Below are 22,842 nucleotides of genomic sequence, written 5' to 3'. Positions count from 1 at the left end.
TCTTCTGGTGAAAAATGTCCGCATTAATTCATTAATAATAACTGACTTGAGATATATGAGTGCATTCAGTACATTTCAATATTGTATATTTTATACTTTGTTAAGCTTTATACCCTTTGGGTTAGTCATCATACTACTATCTCAACCAAACTACAATGAAAATATAAAATTTAAGTAATTTTGTTTTCATTAAGATTTGTTTGATTTATTAATAAGTTTTACACGTGTTAGAAGAATTCCTGTCTACTTGAAGATGGCACAATATGTGTGACTAGCCTCCAACATTTGTTTTTCTCTAGCGGGAGATAAGCGTTTCTGTTGTCTGGGAGTCACTATTTATTTAGATGGAAACGAAAGAGAAAAACGTTTTGTTCATCGCCCAACCTTCTTTCGGCGAATTAATGTTTTATCAATAGTAAAACAAGCGATTTCCTTCAGATGGTAGCGTATATTTTCGTTTACACTTGAGCATTCGAATGTAACAAATATCTAATGCGATTATGTACGCCTCTGACAAGTTAGTGAGGGAGATAGACGAGGCATTACAGTGTAGGCGACTTGAAGGCGGCTAATTTTGTTTGTTCTACTCTAAACCATAAATAACTCGACCTAACAGACTAGAGTAGAAATTTCGGTTACTTTCGGCAGAATTAATGATTAACCGACGAGGGTTGGCTGTCAAGAAAATGTGCAGACACAGCCGCCTTGGAACAAGTGGTGCTTCTGTTGAGAGCGAGATAAGAAATTATGCCAGTTGAATGGTCATCGTTTATTTAAAAAGTATTGAATTAATAAGGTTGAAGAAGTAGATAGTGAAGTTTTAGTTATAACACTACTCTTCCGCAGTGCAGTCTGAATTTTGACTTAAAAGGCTGTTAAAATAAAAATGTTTATCATGAGTAAGAATAATGTAGATGAGGTCACTGGATAATTCGTATTAATTATTTATATTGATTAATTAATTTGTCTGTTCCTGTACACAATATTATCTTATATAAAATGGATGGAAACCTTAAGATATCAGAAATCCACCTACCCACTCAAGTGAAAATGAAGTGATAGCAATTTATCGAAATTTTTTATACTTTACTACTAAAAATAGAGAGGGAGTTGTGCTTAGCCAGAATCAATATATATTTTCTTTGCAATCGGATGATTTTTTTTTTAATACCAAGAGATATCACAAAAGTGCAACAGCTTTGCAAACAATCAAAATGTTAAATATTTATCACAAGTTTTTCAAGCTTTTTTGACTTTTATTGGCGAAAACAAGGGTCAAAGTGCACATTTTGTGCTAAGCATATGAGAGTAAAAACTAAAGAGCAAAACAAAATGAAAACAACAAAAATTGAGAAAAGATTACAGCAAATGTTGCAAGTATTCAAAATGTATGCAAAATACGATTTGCGGTGATTTATGCTCGGTTCAAGTTGCAATATGGATTTCCATCGTCTGCCAAACTGCAGCACTGCTCCTTTTCCTTCAAATCCAACTATTACTCATACCCGACAAGGGTTTATTGCATGGGAGAGAGGTATACCTAAGCGTAGTGTCTACCTCTAACCAAAAGTTAAAAGTCAAAGTACAAACTATGATTGAAGGACACAAAAGCATTATGTGACAGTAATACCAGTATTTGTTGGAGTTGTTGGACTTGTTGTGTGTTTTTGCATTAGCTTTGGGGGCAGAAGCACAGCAAAGGTGAACTTTTTGATGTAAAACCAAAATTCGTGTGATTTGTTGGCATGAGAATGATGGGTTTGTTGTAGTTTCTGTTTTCTTCTGCATTGCAAATTAGCGACTTGGCTGTGAATTATTGAAACTAAGTGAATTCGAAAATATATATTTATGTTGATATTTCTTGCATTCTGTATTTCAATTTAACGTTTGGTTTAAATCTTTGGTGAACCGATAATTCCACAACACTCACAACCTTTTCTCCGAATATTTCCAATTAAAAACGCGTATAAGCAAGTAATAACCTTGTACTTCTCAAATTTATTACGAGTGATTTGCACTTTTAATTTTTTGATTGATACACGTGTAGATCTTAGGTCCAAAATGTTGACATTATTTATTTGCTTTGATTCAAGCTTTTAGTTAAGATCTTATCTTAAAGTAATTCGATGATAAAAGCAATCATTCATTAACTTAATTAAATTCAAAACTATTTGCTTAAGGAATACATGAATTACTATTATTATTCTAATTAAATTGAGCCAAATAATCATGGGCAACAATCCAACTAAAATTATCGTCATTCACCCCTTTACTGACCGGTACTCAATGATCCGTTGACATTTATAGTGCTCTAAGAGACAACAGAATTACAAATGTATAAATAAACTTGGCTTCCTGTTTGCTCCCCCTCAACGGTGGATTCCCTTTATTGACTTGTGAAACTGAACTTTCATCGCTTGGGAGCCGATATTTATAGTTTGTGCTGTTATTAATGGCTGGCTTTAAGGCAACAAGCAACAGAAACTACTTTCTGGCGATGGATATGATAAAAATACAACAATAGCAACAATATTATTCGAAAAGTGCAAGTGAAAGGGAAAACAATGTTGGACTAAAAAAATCGATCCCTTGGCTATCAAAGAGCTGGATTAGCAATAGAAACATCAACAAAAAACACCAGAGTATATGTGAGTGCACCTTAGTTGCTATCTGTGGTTGCTTGGCTGCAGAAACGGGTGGCATGTGGCATGTACAACAGCACTTGTTTCAACCTGCCGCTGTCTGCGGCATTGCCAGCAACTATTCCTGCCCTTGCGGGTGTTGGTGCTGAGGCAACAGCTACAAGGGGCATATGTGGGTTGTGTGGATGCTCAGGTGGTTGTGTGGCACGTGGGTATAATGTTGGTGTCTGCACTTTTTCAGATCAATGGAAGAGGTGATGCAGGTGTGTATATCTGAAAAATCAATGCCGTTTTTTTTATTACCACTAGAAAAGTCATTTGCTTTGCATAAAAAAATTTAATTGAATTTAAACATTGTTGCTGCACTTACACTGCCTGAAGTAAAAATTCCCAATTCAATGTTTGAAAAAGGGTTACATGCAGAAGGCTCTCGAGTACCGGCTAGGATTAGCAGACTATATAACGATTATTTCAACTAATGATATTCTTTTGTTTCATTCGAACAAAGGACTAGAGGAATCTGTATTGAGTTAACCAAATTTTGGCTTTGAAGCTCTGCAAGCGATGCGTCTATGTATTATTGGTTAATAGGATGTCACGAAATATTTAAGTTTATTAGAATTTGAGCTTCTTTTCTATTAGAAATAATTATTCGCAAGATATGCCAAAATATATAGCATGCTATGAGGAATATATGTATATTTGAGTCTTCTGCCAAACTGTGTAGCGGTAAAGATAAAGAGGACAGTAAGTCACCGAAATTGCAGAATTATTCCAAAATGCAACACAAATAACAGCGAAATGCAGCAATTATTGCGGTAGACACAATGCGAGTTGTGGCACTAGGATCGCAAGTGTAACAATAACTAGCAACACAAATAACAACAAAGGTTCCAGCAAAAGTGTCACAAATAAAGCGAACAATGCAAATGCCACTGAAGCGAGTGAATGAAAGTGCAGTGCCACAAAAGGTGGCAAACTGCGAACTGTCAACAGTTCCGCGTGCCGCAAAGGCATTAGCATGAAAATGAGAAAAAGCTAAAAATACAATAACGGTATTTTTGATGGTTGCAACAATGTCACATTAGCAATGCACCGTTAACCGCCAGTGCACACTGACTTCTCTGCTCCCGATTTCTACACTTCCTTCCTGTTGCAATTTCTGTGTTGTTGCACCTCATCGCTGGATAATCTAAGGAGATTTTCGTGGCATACCTTTTTACGGTTCGTATGAAATTAGACTTTTGAGAGTTTTCATGAGAGTTTATGATTAAAAGTTGTAAACTCTATCAGAATTATTATAGCACCCTGCTGCAGCTGTTCAAAATTACCACAAGTGACCGAGTATGTATGCCGCTTTGGTCGGCTTATGCAGCGACTTTTTTTGACTTGTTTGGCCTTTAGATTTTAGTAGTGGCTTTGGAATTGTTGTTGTTCGACAATTTTGTGCAATGACCTTTTTCCAGTCGAGTGCGTAGAGTAAGCAAATTTGCTAGGTTGAACGCCTAACTCTAAGGCTGTCAGTGGAGCTGACTTGTAAAGCTGCCTCTGATGAGCCTGTCACTCTTGCCCTGTGATCACTTTGTTGTGGTTGTAATAGTTTCTGCTCCTTAGATTGTTGCTGACGCAACATAACAACAGCAACAAAGGTAGACACATACAAATTTGTTAAAATATTAAGTAGTGTTTGATTAAAATTTTAACGGATATTAAGAGTTAGTAGCACATTGATTGCGAAGGGTAATTTATGGGTCGGCATATCATCTGTTCATATATGAATCTATAAAGACCGCTTTAAGGGGTTATATACAGTTAGAATTTTCAAAAAATCGATTTTTTTATTTCATTTTCTTAATGTACATATATTTAAGAATACACACAGAAAATATCATATCGTTCCGGTGAATATTTTCAAAGTTACAAGCAAATGAAAAATTTGAAAAGGCGTTTCAGAGTGCTTTTAAGTACAAGGTCTAAACTTTAAACGCGTTTTTCTCAAAATGGCCGATTAGTCTCAAATTTTAACACGACCTTCTTAAATATATTTTTTAGTAATTAATCGAAGATTTTTTCTCTCCGATAAATATTTTTCTTTTTATAAACAATTTAAGGCCGAAATTTCGGTGAAGAATCGATTTTTTTTTTTAGAAACCGCCATTTTGTCAAAAAAATTTATTTTGATTATTCCTTCGATTAATTACTAGATTTAACATTATTTTAACGAAATCTGTTTGGTTTTTTAACTTCGGATGATCCAGTTCCGAGATATAGTGGTCACCGCAAAACGTCTTTTTTGAGAGGAGCTCCTGGAGATCAGCTGTAGCTCTTTTTCAAATAAATATTTTTACTAGTACTAAGTTTTAAAATACAGCTAAAAGATTCCATAATATGTGTATAAATTTTTGGATCAATTAATTAAAAAATTTTCTCAAAAAAAATTCTGGAAAATTCACTTTTTTTTCGGCCGTCTAACTGTATATAACCCCTTAAGTCAGTTATTTTATTATACTCTCGCAACAAATGTTGCTAAAGAGAGTATTATAGTTTTGTTCACATAACGGTTGTTTGTAACACCCAAAACTAACCGAGTTAGATATAGGGTTATATATACCAAAGTGATCAGGGTGAAGAGTGGAGTTCAAATCCGAATGTCTGTCTGTCCGTCCGTCCGTCCGTCTGTGCAAGCTGTAACTTGAGTAAAAATTAAGATATCTTGATGAAACTTGGCACACTTGTTTCTTGGCACCATAGGAAGGTTGCTTTCGAAAATGGGCAAAATCGGACCACTGCCACGCCCACAAAATGGCGAAAACCGAAAACACATAAAGTGCCATAACTAAGTCATAAATAAAGCTATGGAATAAAATTTTTTATGAAGGATCGCACTATGAAGGGGCATATTTGGATGTAATTTTTTTGGGGAAGTGCAGATGAAAGCTGCACTCAGATTTTTTTACAAAATAGAAAATGGGCGTGACGTCGCCCACTTATGGGTCAAAAACCATATCTCAGCAACTGCTCGACCAATTTCAATGAAACTTGGTTTGTAATAGTTTCCTTACATCCCAATGATATGTTGTGAAAATAGGCCAAACCGCTTCACAACCACGCCTACTTCCTATACACCAGAACTTTGAAGACGATCTGAATCGTTTACTTTACAATATATAAACTAAGTACTAGTGAAGATATCGATGCAGAGCTTTGCACAAATACTATGTTAATAGTGTGGCAGCCCCATTCTAAAAATCACCGAAATCGGACCATAAGTTGTCAAGGCCCCATGAGGACCTCGGTACTTCTAACCTAATATTAGGGTTTCCAACTTTCAATGGACTTTATATAATATATATGACGAATATGTAGGTCAAATTGTGTATTATATAATATAAATAAATAATAAATAAATAAATTGCGAGAGTATAAAATGTTCGGTTACACCCGAACTTAGCCCTTCCTTACTTGTTTTTATTTAAATATTGTCTCTAATTATTACCTTGGGTGACCGAATCTGGATCCTAAATTCGATTTTGTCTAGTTGTAATTATTTTCAAAATCTGGTATCTGATATGGCGGACAGATATCATACAAGATTCGAAATAGCATACTTGCAATTAATTGATAGCTGAATTGAACCACTATTAAAACACACACTTTGCAAGCAAAGCTGAAATTGTTTATCTTCGGCTGATTGCTGAGCGAACTTTAAGCGTTGATTTAAATACTTCTGCATCCAAGTGAGTTGTAAATAAACCCAATCAAACCTTCCGAAAACCATGTGAGGATGGCTTGCATGCGAGCACAAGTCTCTCATAAAGTAAATATTTAATGTACCTCTTCATAAACGGTAGGACTCTGGCTACATAAATATTGAGTCCATGGAAACCAACTCACTCTTTCTTAAATATGAACATTTGCGCATTAATATTGCTCGATTACACATTCTCATAGGAACCCACACCCAAAGGAATGAACAAACACACACAAACACAGGGCCTTATATGTGGCACGGCTCCCAAATGTATTGGAAAATGTCAAGGACGTTGGGAAATATTTGTTGTAGGCAATAATATCAGAGCGACTGCTGAGCAGAGGAGGGTGTCTATCGAGACCCATACCACACACTTAGGCTCCTTCTCCCAAGTGGGTGTGGTGTGGTGTGGTGAAGCGCAACGCAGCAAGAGCAGCTGTCGCTGACACAGAAATTCGAGATTGGATGGAAGGCGGATGCCTTGAGGCTATGTTTGCCGTTGGGCATCTCGTGCGGAGTGCGCGTTGCGTTGATGTAACGTCTCTATGTGTTTGAATGAGCTTTCGCAGTTGTTGTTGTTCAGTGGTACGCATTTCCGTTCACTTGACTTGTTTTCTTTTTCTTTTCTATTTTTTGTTCCCCATTTTTGCTTCTATTTTTGCATTGGTTTCTCAGCCACTGCCGCATAGCCACACAACAAGAAACTCTACACTCATGTAATCGTACATCAAACATGAATTTTCGTGAATGTGTGCGAGTGTACCGCCAATGGGGCTTTTATGTTCATGGCGTTGATTTATTTTTTCGCTGTTCTAATTGCAATCACTGTCGTTGTTGTTGTTATTATTGCTGTTGCGTGTCATTGCTCACTAGTCGCTTATGGCCTCAATGCAGAGGCTGTGGTGCTTGTAGTTGTTTTCATTTCTCTTTCATTTGCAGTGACATATTCATGTTTGCTGAAGCTTTGCTTCGTTTTCGTTGCCTCAAAATTATTGTTGCGATCTGTAAATGATTTATTCGCTTACTGCGGCGTCTGTTTCGTCGACACAGATGAATATCTCGGTCGATTCACCGCCGAGTGAAAGTCGCTTTCGTTGCTGCAAATATTACAAATGTTGTTGTTGGTGTTTTGTTTATGTTACATTAATAGTAATTGTCCTGGTTTGTTGATCTTCATCCGAACTGAAGTGTCTTTAGTTTGCATTTGAAATCAATTTGACGTTTCTGACAGCCAAAATGAAATCTTTGGCGAAAACTAAATTTCATTTGCGGTTTTCAATATCCTAGTCTTTTCTGTGGCCACACGGCAGTTCTAATGCCATTTGATCATCTATGAGCTCAGATTTGTTTCAAATAGATGAAATCTTGTACTTATGCATGTCTATCAGCAAAGTGGACATATAATAAAAAAAGTTGGCCTTTATGCAAAAATTCAGAAGTTTAATGCCATCTAATTTACCTTCATCGGCGCTGGCTTCATCGGCGAGACGAATCAATCAAATCATTATTCAATCAGGGGCTGTTCCAATGGACAGCAAGCCTTAGATGATTGAAGGAGGACATGAACAGGATAGAGGAGTTCAATCCTTTGATAGAATAAAGATGTTTTTCCCAAATACTCAGCTTCAGGTTGCCCAAATATGTAGGCCTGCCCATCAGAAGTTACTCAGATAATTGCTGTGAAATATTTGGGGTTGTGCCCGAACTTCGTTAATTATAGCCAAATTTTACTTAAATAAACAGCAAAAGACAGTCCTAGAATATTAATAATTTACTTGAATGCTAACTATCGCTTATAAAGTTGTATGCATGCTTCCAGATGTGTATTGAGTGATTAAGCTATCAATCATTGGCCTAACCCAGTCACCTTCATATCCTCAGAATGATATTTCTTAGAAGAGTTAAATTTACAAAAAAAAAAAAAAAAACATAAATAAATAAAATAACATTATGCGTTGTAAATAAAGGACACATTTGTGTGTGAACATGGATCGTGCATATGTTTGCTTTTGAATAAACACGAATGTGTCGCGCTTTAATTACCCACTCGTTGGGCGAACCACAAAAACTCTACGGTTAATTAACCGGCGAATTTTCCCACGTCCCCTGTCTTTGGATGGGAATGGCAACGTGTGCGGTGTGCCTAAACCAAAGCGTGAATATTTTAATGAGATTATTTCCATACGCTATTTTGAGTGTGTCCTTTTGCGCGATATTTCAAATATTTATAGGTTTCATAGTGAGTGTGTCGACTAGCTATAAAAACGGATACAAATTTTAAAATTTCATACACTTTCTACATGCGAAGTGTCAACTACGGCAACACATTCCATTACAAGATGATCATAATAGCAAATGTAAGCAAAAAGCTTTCTTCACATGTCTTAAAACCGTAAAAGTTCTATTTAGTATACGAAGAGAGAGGCCAACTTTAAATTTGCCCTTACATTAAGTGTTCGAAGGAGGGAAAGGTGACGAAAAAGGTTCGTCAAGCAAAAATGTCAGTGTTCCTAATTTTTAAATGTTCCGTGGGGTTTATCCTAAATAAATATTTTTATAGACAAAAGAGTTTACTTGTTTTCAGAAAATGAGTAATGTAAGTTGATATGAAGGTAAGTGGAACATGTAAACACCATAAAGTAGTAACTGAATTGAATGATTTCTAAAATTTTTTAAATTTAAAATATGCAGAACTTTATTACTTTAAACCACTTCTGCAGACATTCAAATTCGATTTTAACGATTATGAAAATATTTTACTCTTTTTGGTGAAGTTATTATATTTTTCACACTCCAGCCGTGACAATTAAAAATTTCCGTCCCATCCCGCTATACTCTAAGCACACCTGGCGCTGTTTTAATTACGGTTCCTCATATCGTCTCATTCCGAGACACCTCAAGGGGATTTGCCGCCATGTACCTCCTTAATTATTGCTACTTCGCTCTTTTGCACTTTCCGGAATGCTTTTCCGCCCTTCAAGCCACGAAAAATTTATGAGCGTGTGGGAAATAAAGTGTGTCTAAGTCGTGGGTGGTGGGGGGTGCGGAAATAATTTAAAAACTTTACAACGGCATTAACGTGAGTGTGTGTGTATGGTAATGGGGAACTCGAAGGGGCCTTGTGTACATTGCCGTAATTTCTGCTCGAGTGGAGTGCCATTTGCATTGTTGTTGTTCTCATTCTTGATTTTATTTCACTATGCACACATCTAGATATATATTATATATTTATAGTATATATTTTAAATTATTAATTGCGCATAATTCTGTTGAAAGACTTTAAATTCACTCAATCTTGGTGATTCAGTTTAAATCACTTTAAGGAAAATTAAAAATTTAGTAAAATAAATTATATTTATAATGAAACATATTTTAAACTTCATTCGAGGCTTAAGGGGACTTTGCTTGAGTCTCTTTGCATTGCACTGTCATGCAGAGATGATGGGCTGACACCCATTCGTCGGCAATTATCAACATATTACAGGCTCAATTGAGTATGCCACATTGAATGCAAATGAAATGGAATTAAATCTTTTATGAAAACATAATTCTACTCAAACAGCCAATCCCACAAATGGAAATAGTTTAATGACTGCACCGTCAACCGCCACTTGCATTGTTTCAATTATGAACGCAAGTGGCAGTTGAGCAGCTTCTCATGGAGCTGCGGGCACCATTGATCTGCAAATAACTGTTAATACCACATGAGGCAAGTAATTGCCATTATTATTGTTTCATTCCATTCCATTAACATTATATTTCTGATTTGCTTACTTGTTTTGGAAGGCAAAAGCCCCGGAAGCTATATTATTCTTCCAATATCGGGCTGAGCTTTCTCGTTCTATATTTGTAGACAAATATGTTCTTTTCTCACATAAATCATACCGTTATCAAATTAGAAATTCACAAAACGTTCCGTGACCGCTCACTTGTTACGTATTTGGCAATTTGTGTTCGGTCAAGTGGAATAAAACAACAACAAAAGTCCATTAGCATACAAATATGGCCAAACAAATATCCATAATGAGTACCTTTGGGCAAAACACTTTGATTTGATTTGATTGCATCGAATATTTACGTAATTTGAATAATTAGTTGGTCGGTAAGCGGTTGACGATATCCGATGAGTTGTTATGCAAAATAAATAGTTTCAGTCAAATACATATTATGATCCTACTACACAACATTTCCTCTATGGCCATTGAAACTCAACTGAGAGTTTTTCTAACCTCATGAATGCAAATTGAAGTTTTTAGCATATATTTATTAACCCTTTATCAATATCGAAACTGATAGTCCAAAATCTACTACTATAACGTTATTTCGCTGCTTTCAATTAATCAACCGTTTTGAAAGGTATTTTTACTAAAATATAAATATAAATAAAATGTTTACTAAATTTAGAACTTTAATATTGATGAAACCACAAATAACTATAAGTTATATTTATTCGTTTGCAATATATGAATAATAGTAATTTAAAGTTGCACAAACATCAGAAATCCATATTTAATTTGAATCAACATTAAGAGCCACTATTTTGGCCTAAGAAATTATGGCGGATGAGTAACCCCATAAAGCAGGCCAGAGGAAGACTTACACTAAGCAATTAGGAAAAATTGTGCCAATTTAATATTTAAAATTTAAATGCCAGTTAAAGTGTGTTGTGAACAGAACCATTGGCACAAAAAAGACAAGTCCATCAAAAGTGGGGAGATAAGAGCGCTTCGTCAAAAGCCAGTCGGATTGCGGCTTAGCACACAAATGGAAATGAAAACCCAACAAGTCGGAGGCGGTGAATCAGAAGCGGAAGGAAAAACATTCAAAAGCTACATTGCCCATTGTTCCGCTTTCACGGTCACAAGTTCGATTGTTATGAGCAGCCACAAGCGAGAGAATACAGAAGAAAAGAATTTCACTGAAGTGAAGCTTTGCGCTCGCACGTGTCCAGAAAACGCGAAAAAGCAATAAAGAAAGATAACGATCACAAAAATGTATTCTTGGTTGGACGCAATGTAACGGTAATGCCCGAAATGCAATCGCAGTCAAAGTAAATATTAGAAATGAGCAAAAGCGCAAATTAAAAGTAAACACAATCTCACAGAGGACCAAAAATAATAATCATTAAGCGGGAATATTAAAGTGTCGGGATGTTTCTCGTCCTCAGCAAGGGAAATAAGATCTAAGCACATTTATATTTTTAATAAGAGTTAAATAATTTGGAGATAATGGCTTTTGGTGCGTACTTTTCGAAATTTATGGTGACGCTGATTTCACTGTTTCCCCAGTTGCATGTTCCGGATCTTCGTTCTGTTTTTCACTATCACAACGGATATTGCTGATGCTGACGCTGATTGGATGAAGGAAACCGTGTGCTGAGGCGCGGAAAGCTCGAATGGCTGTTAAGGGACGAGCTTGGGCGTTTAATTACAATTTATTGGTCCCCGCGGTTTTGAATTTTATTTCCTAGACGACACTAGATTAATAACGGAACTAACACAGGCACACGCACATCGCATACTCTGAACACTGAGCGGTGAGCTGGAGCCTTGAATACGATTTTCACTTATCCTTGCAATGGCTCACTTCGCCTTGCCCCTTTAACTCGACCACTTATCGCTTATTTCCACTTAGCCACCACTTGCCAATCACTAACTCTCGGTGTCTTACTTATATTTTATTGCATTTCCATTGGCGTCCGAGAGTTGTGGCTATTGAGAATATTCAACGGCAGCGCTGACACCACGGCCAATTCACGTTTATTGTCCTGATGAAGCGCACTTTATTTCGCATTTATTATTATATTTCACATACCTCACCTTACTTTGAATTGCTGCGAGATATCAAACACTTAAATACATTTTTTAGTCAAAGCCGGAGGAACGCTGAAGCAATAACTTTCTGAAATCGCCCAGCAGCACAATTGAACAAGTCTGGCAAAGAAGCCTCCAAATCACATCTCACTCAATTCCCACTGATTTTCAATATCGAAAGAACGGGAATTTAAGTTTGAACATACTTCACACTTGGGCACGGGCCACTGCAACGCCTCTCAACCGCGCAACACTTGACAGCACAAATTTGTATTTGGTGAGATTTTCTCTGCCTTCACTTGGCTCTGCTTTAATGCTTTAATATCTGCTTCTATGTCCACATTGCTCGTTGCTGCCGAGAAGTAGCAAACCGTCTCGTTCAAGCCCACGTTCTAAACTGAACTGAATGGCCGCTGCGACTGAGCTTAATAGCCAAGTGACAGCCGAGTAGTGAGCTGAGGCGGAAGGCGCAGATGCGAGAATCGTCAATGCGGAGGCTGTGTTTGGAAGCGACGTTGCTGGTTCTGCTGGTGGTTGCGCTTGTGTTGGTGCTGGCGCTGCTTTTGCTGCATCCTTGAGCACCGCACTGATTGTGCATGTGGTCCCTCTCGCTGCCAACGACGCTGTTGCCGTAACATTTGCCGGAGCTGTTGATTTCGACGTCTTCTGTGGCGAATACTGTTAAGCTCGCTGCTGTTAATTACAGCGTGTTTTTACAGAGGGTCCAAAACTTTATATCTTGTATAGATGCCTCCTTTTCGTTTGCCTAAAATGAGTACTAAAATATGATGTTCTTAGTCTCTTCTCTCATTTGCTATATTTATTATTTTTAGCACAAACACGTACACCGGACGCTTTTTCGCAAACGTCAAGTGTAAACAAACAAACATAGAACCGACAATCACGAGTTCCTAGCAAAGTAGTGAGCAAGTAATGGTGGTGAGAGAGTGACTTGTCTCCAAATTCTTATAATACAATACGATTCATGTTGAGGTAACTGAAATCAACTTCTTCTTTTCGAAGTATAGGTTGTATGGAGGCATAACGTAACAGTAACGATAGATACATGCATTTTTAGGTTTAACATTTTAGAAACATCTGCCGTTACAAAATATATCGGATCTTCTTTTATATAATTAAATATAGGGTAGATGGATCAGTTCAGCGGTTAGACTGTATATAACTAGTTTGAAATTTCCAGCTGGAGATGATATAATACAGTTCATAAAAAAGTAAGTTAGCTCTTTTAAATAGGAACAAAAGATTCCAGAACAAACGTAGATCTTAAAAAAAAAAGACCATAATCAAAAGGAAGCTTTCGATGAAATGTCCATCGGTAGTTCCAGTTGTCCATTAGTGATATATAGCCATGAGCATTTTGCCGCCTTCCTTTGGCTTGTTGGAGTCTTTTCTCCTCATACGCGAAATATCCTTTTGTTAAGTATTTAAATAAATGTTTGTCAACTACACAATAGAAAACTTCGCTAATTCCATTTTCGTTTTCATATTTGAAGATCACAATTTAATTAAATCGTCAAAGCGTTTTCATTGTTTAGCAAGAACTTGCAGCAAAAGTCACAAAAGAGAAATAAATGAAATAAGCAAAGGAATATTGTGGAAATGTCAATGTTGCGAGTAAATAAAATACAATAAATCTACATTCACATGGGCAAATGTGCTAGGAATTTCACTTTCATTTCACTTTTCCATGTTTGCAGAGAAAGCAAAGATCTGTTCAGAGAGATAGGAAATGAATGTGCCACTCAAAGCAACAGCACCCAACAAATGCGAATTAACATAACCTACATATGGGTGAACTTTATGCTTGCTGATGTGTATATGTATGTGTGTTTAGTCAAATTAATCTTGGCAACATTTTGTACTTGCCAACCTCTCTTGTGCCCCTTGTTTCAGTGAATTTGAGTTGCGACTGTTTTTAATTCAAGTAAAACTAATGTGAATGCCGAGATTAGTTGACACAGACACACATGCTAGGGCTAGGGCAAACAACTACAAGGGCTTAAGTTTATATATATTGTACTAGTATGACCTCTCATTCTGCTGTTTTTATCTTAATTAACTTTGCTTTCAAGAGATTTAATTAGCTTCTTTGCATATCTTTTTTTATGTATCATTCTTTACCGTTAGTTAATACACATATTCTTTTCACTGTTTGTTGTTGCTAATAATAAAAATGAAATTTTGTCAGAGAAATGTCTAATTTTAGTTCAAAAGATTTAGTTTAGCATAATTTCGAATAAAAAATTAACTTGATGATGTCTGTTAAATTATTAATTATTTTATATGTGAAGTACTAATGGCAAATAGTGTGTGATATTTGTATCTCAAAAATTTTATATTTTCTATTGTTGACTTTGCTGAAAGATATTAAGGGAACTGGATTCTATGACCTAAAAAGTCTCCAGTAAAAAAGTGAATTAAGGTCAGAGCTCATATTTCTTTTTACTCCGTTTCGTTTATTTTTCAGCTGCTCATTTTCAATTCTGTGTGCCAGTGTTTACCCGCAATTATATGAATGCTACCCAGAAGACTTGCTTTCAGGAATGGTCAAAGAAACATACGTACCACTAATATATACTTGTTTATGTATTTGTACATACGTATATACGATGCATGCGCATGTACCCAGCTGTGAAGCAACAACCCGGTAAGGAAATATACCAGTTTGTAACATTTATACAGAATCGGTAGTTCTGTTTTATAATCTAAAATTTAATAATTTTTGGAACTTTTTTAAACTGACTAGGTTTCTGAATGAATTGTCGTCTTGAGGGATATGAACGTGTAAGAAATACCATAAGCCAGTAAAGAAAAATGACAGTCAGTTGGCTTGTGTTGTATACTCGACATAAAATAGTTTGTACCCAGCTAAGTTTACTGCAGGTTTTCATCATCTATATACATATTTATTGTATGTCGGCTCCTTCATTTACTTGTCGTGTGCTGCAGCATTTCGCTTTCTTTTGATTTTCCCCAAAGGATTTTGGTGCCATTACTTAAGGTTACTGCGTTTTTAAAACTGACTCACACTGAGGGACCTTGGCTGACAGTTGCTGTCGGCATCTCGTTGCTTGTAACGTCGCGAATTTGCGGTGCAACATTGGCTTGTAGACTGCAGAGAAAGTGCTGTATTTTCCTCAACAAGTCCCCACAGAGAAGTAAAGTTGTGCAAATAGGAAAATAAGCTAAAAGCCACGAGGAACAGAACTTTAGAGTACAAACGTATGTTTGTGTGATTAGCGATGGCCCTAAACAAACATAAGCAGATGAATGTCCCAACCATAATCATATGTAATCACAGATATGAATTACTTTATTTGCATGGATTTATTTAATTAAAATGAATCTGATACTAATATATTAAAATATGGCATCAGAAACATTTGAAGGTCGTCAATTCGCAATAAGCAAATGAAAGTGATGGTGCTACTATGTAGGCAAAACTTTATTAATTATAAAACCTTTGCTGCAATTGTCTCAGTTCCTGTGTATCTAAAGCCAATTTGAATACCAACACAAATAGTTGTCTTTGAATTTGTCATATTAAATAATGGGGAAAGTTGTTCAGTGATCAGCAGCCTATCGTTAGTTCAATTGACAATAGAAGCAAAATATGCTTTGCTGCAGATAAAACTGAGCTAAAATACTTCCATTTGCATTCTATTCAATGCTATTCAAGCTATTTTAATTGGATTAGTGAAATTTGTTTGTGAAATACTGGAATAGTGAAATTTCTACAGACTACAGTTAGTGTTGCTTGCTTGCACATGTTTTTCACTGTTTGTTGTGTTGCGCGTTGCTAAATGGGATTTCAATATTCTCATTTTCAGCTGAATGCATTTAATTTTAATTTATTGGCAACTACTTCAAAACAATCTAATAGTATGAAACAATATCAAATGCGACGGAATGAAATCAGCGACAAAAGAGGAGACGCGATGGAGGGCAATCGAGCCGTGTTGAGTAGGCAGTGTTGACTTGCAATATATGTGCGAGGGTAGCACTAGGGGCGGTATCGCAAGTAACTCCTTGTCAAGAGCAACAAAAACCAAAGCGATTAATTCAAAACTCTTGACAACGTCGCTTTCAGATAAATCGCCACTGTTGATGACTTTCCATTGGTTTCATTTGCGTAACTTTTACTTCGACTACAACTCGTGGCGATTAATCAATATCAGTGCATAAATGGATTACCAAGAACAAGTTAGGCTAGTAGAAAAATATAAAAACTCACATAATACTGGGAAAAAATAAAATATAATATATATGAGATGATTTGCCCGCCTCCGATAGTATGGGTTTATATAATACTAATTATTTTCTTTTACATCCTTATTCTTACTATCTGGTACTTATCATCTCCGTATTTTAGGAGTCACTCTTAATTTCCAATAAATTTACCAAGCACCATCTTAAGTGACACAAAAAGACAAAACTCAATGAACGTTCAAAACCATAACTCCCGTGTGAGAATTTTGCCTCGGAGGATTCTCAGAAGTTCAGAAGCTTATAAAAGCCCATACGACAACTGGTAACAACAAAAAGTGCAATTTCTAATGATAGTGTGTGCGTGCAGTGTCAAGTCAGGAAAAGCATAAAACAATATTAAAATCGCCGCACTTTGGCGGAAGTTGCTAGTGACGGTAATGAATTGAGACTTGTTGCTTAAGCAAGCTTTCTAAGGCTCTCATGTATATGTCAAGCCATAATTTTCCACTCTAATACTGCTACAATTTGTCAAGTTAGGATGTGATAATCATCTGCAACATGTGATTAACTTGCTGTGACATTGAATTAATTTTTAGTCCAAAGTTAGCAAGCGGAAATAACACTCAATAAGCTTTCGATTTGAATGCAATTGCTCATCTTGAATTTTAATCTGACCATACTTTAAGTCACTAATGCGACTAAAGCTGAAGGTCACAACGAGTTAATATAGGAGATCGTAGAATTAAATGCTTTAAATGATTTTTTATAAATATGAGTACAAACACACATTCAACCATTGCATCTAAGCAAGATTTGTTATTTTTGAAATTCTCTGAGTATACGTGCGAAGAAAGTATAACAACTCATTCATTGAGCACAGCTGAGTTCACCACTCGGTTCACTATTCAGCTACTTGTTGAAGGAAAAAGCCAATAAACAACCAAAAGCAAACCAAAATAAAATGGAAGTTCACGCACATCGACGGCTTTAAAGAGGTCTGAATAAGGCACTTGAATAAGGGCTACTGCGGTTGGTCTTATTTGTAGTTGCTTTTGCCTTGTGTGCTCGCTTTTATTGAGTTTGTTGAGCTACTTTGGAATGCTTGTGAAGGCTAAAATAAGTCAATAGTCTTTCCATAAATAAACGCTAGTTTTGCTTATTTATTAATACTTACTTTGAAATTTTTCGATTAATATAAATTAGTAAAGCCATAGTTAGTGGAAAGCCCATATGATTACCGACCTTCCGTGTGTATTGCTGAGGTAATTGTTTAAACTTCATTCGTTGCCCATGAATAAGCTCCTGTCTACTCTTAAAGCGTAATTTAGCGACATATGCTATATTTGCTTACCGTTACGTAACCACTCTAGATAAAGTTGGGAGAACAAGAATGCTACAGAACTTTTCGTTCTATTTATAAATTCCGTATATATATATTTGGCGCAGGAACCCCTTTAAGCTTTTTGCTTTTTGGCGCCAACTGGAAACACCAAGCGAAGCCAGGTCACTTTCCACTTGATCCTTCCATCAGAGTGGAGGTCGTCCTCTTCCCCGGCTTCCTCCAGCGGGTACTGCACTTTCAGAGCTGGAGTGTTTCAGATCCATTGCCAATTCAGCTCGAATGGCTAAAGAAAATTTTACGAAAAACTATTGTGGAAAGTAGGGCGAGGGGAACTGTTGGTAAATACTGAGACCAAAGTCATATGCCTTGATAAAATTTATTATCCAAATTGAATAAATTTTGTGAAACCATATGTCGCTTCAAAAATTCACGCGATCCTGTATAAATGAATTACGCATATATGTAAGTGAAATTAGTCAGAGTCGTCAACAAATGATTCGTCATAAATTCAGTATTTTTATACCCTGAACAGACAGGGTATATTAAGTTTGTCACGATGTTTGTAACACCCAGAAGGAAGCGTCGGAGAAACTATAAAGTATATATATAAATGATCAGTATGTTGAGCTGAGTCGATTTAGCCATGTCCGTCTGTCTGTCTGTCCGTCTGTATATATACGAACTAGTCCTTCAGTTTTTAAGATATCGTTTTGAAATTTTGCAGATGTTATTTTCTCTTCAAGAAGCTGCTCATTTGTTGTTTGTATGACAAATTTTCGCATTTGACGTGGTATCTGCTTAAGGTAATAATATTATCTTCGAAGAAATTGTTCAGATCGGGTAACTATATAACCCTAATGTTTCTAGCAAACAACAAAAATTAGTAAAATGTTTTATTTGTTTTTACTTACTTTTTCTTACGTCTTTAGAAACGCACCTGTGAAGGGTATATTAGCTTCGGTACAGCCGAAGTTAACGTTTTCTCTTGTTTTTATGTAAATATATTCGATTTCTTTATTAATATTATTATTATTATTATTAATATTTGCTACCGCTTATGCACACTCGTAAGCAAGTACTTCCATGTGTAAACACACATGACCCCTACACCTGAGCAAGTAGTACACATATAGACATGCAACATAAGTTAACGCGTACCAGAGGTGATATTGCAACATTGTGCGCGCTTCATCTGGCTTACAAGTGTTTTTATTGTTGCGATAAAATGGGAGCGAACATTTTAAAACAAATATCAATAAAAGTGTACGGAAAAGCAAACGAATAACGCACAATAAAATAAAAATTGACTCACACAAAGTCAATATACTACCGTTACTTCATTTAACCGATATTTTTGACTTGGCAAATAGTTTGTCCTTGGCTGCAGTTATGCTTATGTTTGTACAACCATTAACTCATCTCCGAGTAATCAAATATGAAATATATTGATAAAAATAAAAAGTGTACTGACATAAATTGAGAGCTTTAAACTATTTTGAAAGTATTCGGAGGCAAATTAATGCCTCAATTGATATATAGCTTAAGTTAGCTGGCGTAAAGTTAACCAACTCTGCCATTAATGGCTCAAATTTATTTAATTATCGCGAACTTTAATCATTCCTCTTATGCCAGTGCCATTCATCTGCACAGCGGCTAAGCTAGAAAATACGGAAAAATTGCATTAGCTAAATTTTATTCGGATTTGCGTCGCTTGGAATTACGTTCTGCCTCATTATGCCGCGAAAGATATGCCCTTCAAATCCGGCAGCCTTATTTAACATTTCGGTCTGTGAGTGTGTGCAAGTGCCGTTAATGTAGTTAAATTTCGCTTCTGAGTGATAAAATTAACGGCTCAGTAAACAAGGTCGTTATTGGACCTCAAGTTTGGTGAATGTTTGGGCGAATTAGGGAAATTACAAAAACAATTAAGTAAATTGATTTTATTGGGGCTATATTATCGTCAAATACTGGTATTAGAGAAAGGTTTCTGAAACAATGTTTTGAAATACGTTTTAGATGAAGTTTTTCTGGTATGATATCTAGAGTGGCAACATTTTCATTAATTTCGCTTTCTCTTAATTTTCGTAATATCGCTCAATATTTTCTTACTCTCGCAACAAAGGTTGTTAAGAGAGTATTATAGTTTTGTTCACATAACGGTTGTTTGTAAGTCATAAAACTAAACGAGTTAGATATAGGGTTATATATATCAAAATGATCAGGGTGACGAGACGAGTCAAAATCCGAATGTCTGTCTGTCCGTCCGTCCGTCCGTCCGTGCAACGGATAACTTGAGTAAAAATTGAGATATATGTTGTGAAAATAGGTCAAATCGCTTTACATCCACGCCAACTTCCTATATACCAGAACTTTGCAGACGATCAGAATCGTTAACTTTACAATATATAAAGGAAGCACTAGTGAAGATATCGATGCAGAACTTTGCACAAATACTATCTTTATAGTGTGGAAGCCCCATTTTAAAAATAGGTTTTCAAGGCCCCATGTATCGATCATGAGGACCTCGGTGCTTCTAACCTAATATTAGGGTTTCCAACTTTCAATGGACTTTATACAATATGTATGACGAATATGTGGGTCAAATTGTGTATTATATAATATAAGTAAAGTTAAATAAATAAATTGCGAGAATATAAAATGTTCGGTTACACCCGAACTTAGCCTTTCCTTACTTGTTTTAATTGTTGTTAAATTTTGTATCGAATAAATTATATTAGTGAAAGTGAAAGCCGCTGGAGTGTGAGTAAATGGAAGACAGCACTGAGTAGATAACAGCAGCAAGGCGGAATTGAGTTGTGGCTGAGAGTGAACATGGAAAAGGCCATCAAGTGTTGATAAGTGGCACTTGGCCACTTCTGGTCAACAATAGAGAACGACAGTTTTGGAAGTGAGGTGCACTCAAGTATGTTCCGACACCGTGGGAAGGCATACACGAAACACATAATGCTTTAGTTCTGTATGCATAGTGCTTGTGGTGGTGGTACTTTGCTGTTAACATTGCACGTCTGTTCTGCTTGTCGCAGCGAATGGTCAAGAGAACACGAAGGTGGGGCATTCTCTGATGTTGGTGCTGAAGCTGTTGTTGACGACTAGGATCCTTAGTAACTACAATACAGTGAGCTGTGTTCGAAAAGGCAGACACTCTATTATTTCAATGATTCCAATGAATATGGAAACAAATATTTGTATGTTAGTGATTAATGTTCATTATTTCAATACTGTTATGGTAAAATAGCTATCTAATAAAAGTGCAAGCAAGTAAATGCAATACATCAGTAAGTTTTTTTTTATATAAATATTGCACAATACAAATTTATTGAACATTATAATGATTGACCATATGTCTACACATTCAATTCAATTCTTCTCAAAAAATCACTAACCAAAGGTAATACTAATTTGGCATTGCATTTGTTGTTTGAATATAAAAATCTTATAAGAATAAGAAACTTCAGAGTATTCATCTGACAACAATGGAAAGTGCGATAATAAACATGTTTATCGCTATAACGGGTAGTGAAATGTCTCTTCTTTAGAACTTTACATATTACACGAGTAAGAACTGCGATTTAAAGTATCCAAGTAGTTTATAAAAGCATCTCACCATCTTGAAGATTCGCAAACCTCGCCCGACCTAATGTCCAAAGAAGCGTGAAACATATCACCAAGTAAAAGCAAGAAGACAGAAACATAAGTACTTAAGTCTCCATGGAACACATGTGCATTTATTTACTCGCACACAAAGTGCAGTCTTGCAGCAAGTAACTGTACATTGATAAAAAGTTTCGACGATTTGACTGGCGACAGGGAACAGAAGTAAGCGACATGCACAAAAAAGTTATAAAAATGTTTTTAATGTGAATAATGATGTAGCAAGGAAAAATAGAAAGCAACGAAAACGAATTCTTAAGGATTTTAGTTGCAATGCAAGACTCAAGAGAAGTTAAATAAGGAAAGACGAAGTAAATATCACCGTTTTCCTAAAGGATTGTTACTTCATTGAAAGAGAACGGGCAAAGGAGTTGGATATTATATTTAATCGTTTAGATTACACCAACAATTCTACAAATATTTTAAAATCAATATTTTTATATCGTTTTTCGGTAATCTGGACGGATGAAATCTAAGATATAACACAAATGAACAAATGTAAATTCAGTTAGTGTGTGAATGTAGAAAGTGCATCAAAGCAAAGTATTCAAGAAATTGCAAAGTATTATGAAAATACGTAAGCAACAAAAAATAGAGGAAAACTACACAAATTCCAAACGGTAAGGTAGTTGAACTAGCATAACTTACATGCGTAATGACTAATGAATAACGCAGCTGCGTTCATTTGGCGTCCCAGCTGTTATCGCTCCGGTCACAATGTTCTTTTTAGCACAAGACATTCTACGCATTACACCATCAGCACGTGACTCGAATATAAATGTTGTGAATATAATCATTCTGAAAATACCAATAGCGACGCTTACCATTGCATACTTAATTTATAGGCTCAACATGGCACAAGACACACATATTCATGAGTATTTCCCATAAAAATAATTTTATTTCAAGTCTGTACATAGTAAGCCACTAAGCTATGCTCGAATCACACCTGGTCGATAGGAGTACATAAGCATATGAAGCGGCTGCTCATCAGAGCAATTGGTGTGGCCAGCGACAAGTGACAAAAAGATTTTCGGAAATTTTGGAAATTTGTTGGTTTCCATGGTGATATATGTACTAGAGGCTAAGGTTACCCTCTTTAAATTTTAACCCACACATCTTTCTACTAACCCAGATTGTAAATCATACACCCACACTTTTTCGGTTCCTAACATCCTTCCGCCCCTTATTTTCAACACGAACTTTGTTGTTGGCATATCGTATTGTGTACTTTGTTGTGCTGTCATGTAACTGTTTGCACTTTCCGAGATTTTTGAATGTTATCTGCTTTCCATGTTTGGGTCACTGAAGAGGGCAAAAAGGGAGCAACAAAGCACTTTACTTGAGCATGACATTTTGGAGGCTACTATTTCGCAATCTGAGAAGAAAAAA

General features: G+C 36.0%; 1 long non-coding RNA gene across 1 annotated transcript in view; it reads left to right on the top strand.

The window, feature by feature from the left end:
• The window catches only part of LOC128922039 (uncharacterized), a 275,031-nt gene that overhangs the window by 160,284 nt on the left and 91,905 nt on the right, over positions 1–22,842 (top strand). The gene's annotated exons all lie outside the window — the stretch shown is intronic.

The sequence above is a fragment of the Zeugodacus cucurbitae genome, chromosome 5 (assembly GCF_028554725.1).
Source record: "Zeugodacus cucurbitae isolate PBARC_wt_2022May chromosome 5, idZeuCucr1.2, whole genome shotgun sequence".
NCBI lineage: Eukaryota > Metazoa > Arthropoda > Insecta > Diptera > Tephritidae > Zeugodacus > Zeugodacus cucurbitae.
This window is presented reverse-complemented; position numbering and strand designations above follow the sequence as displayed.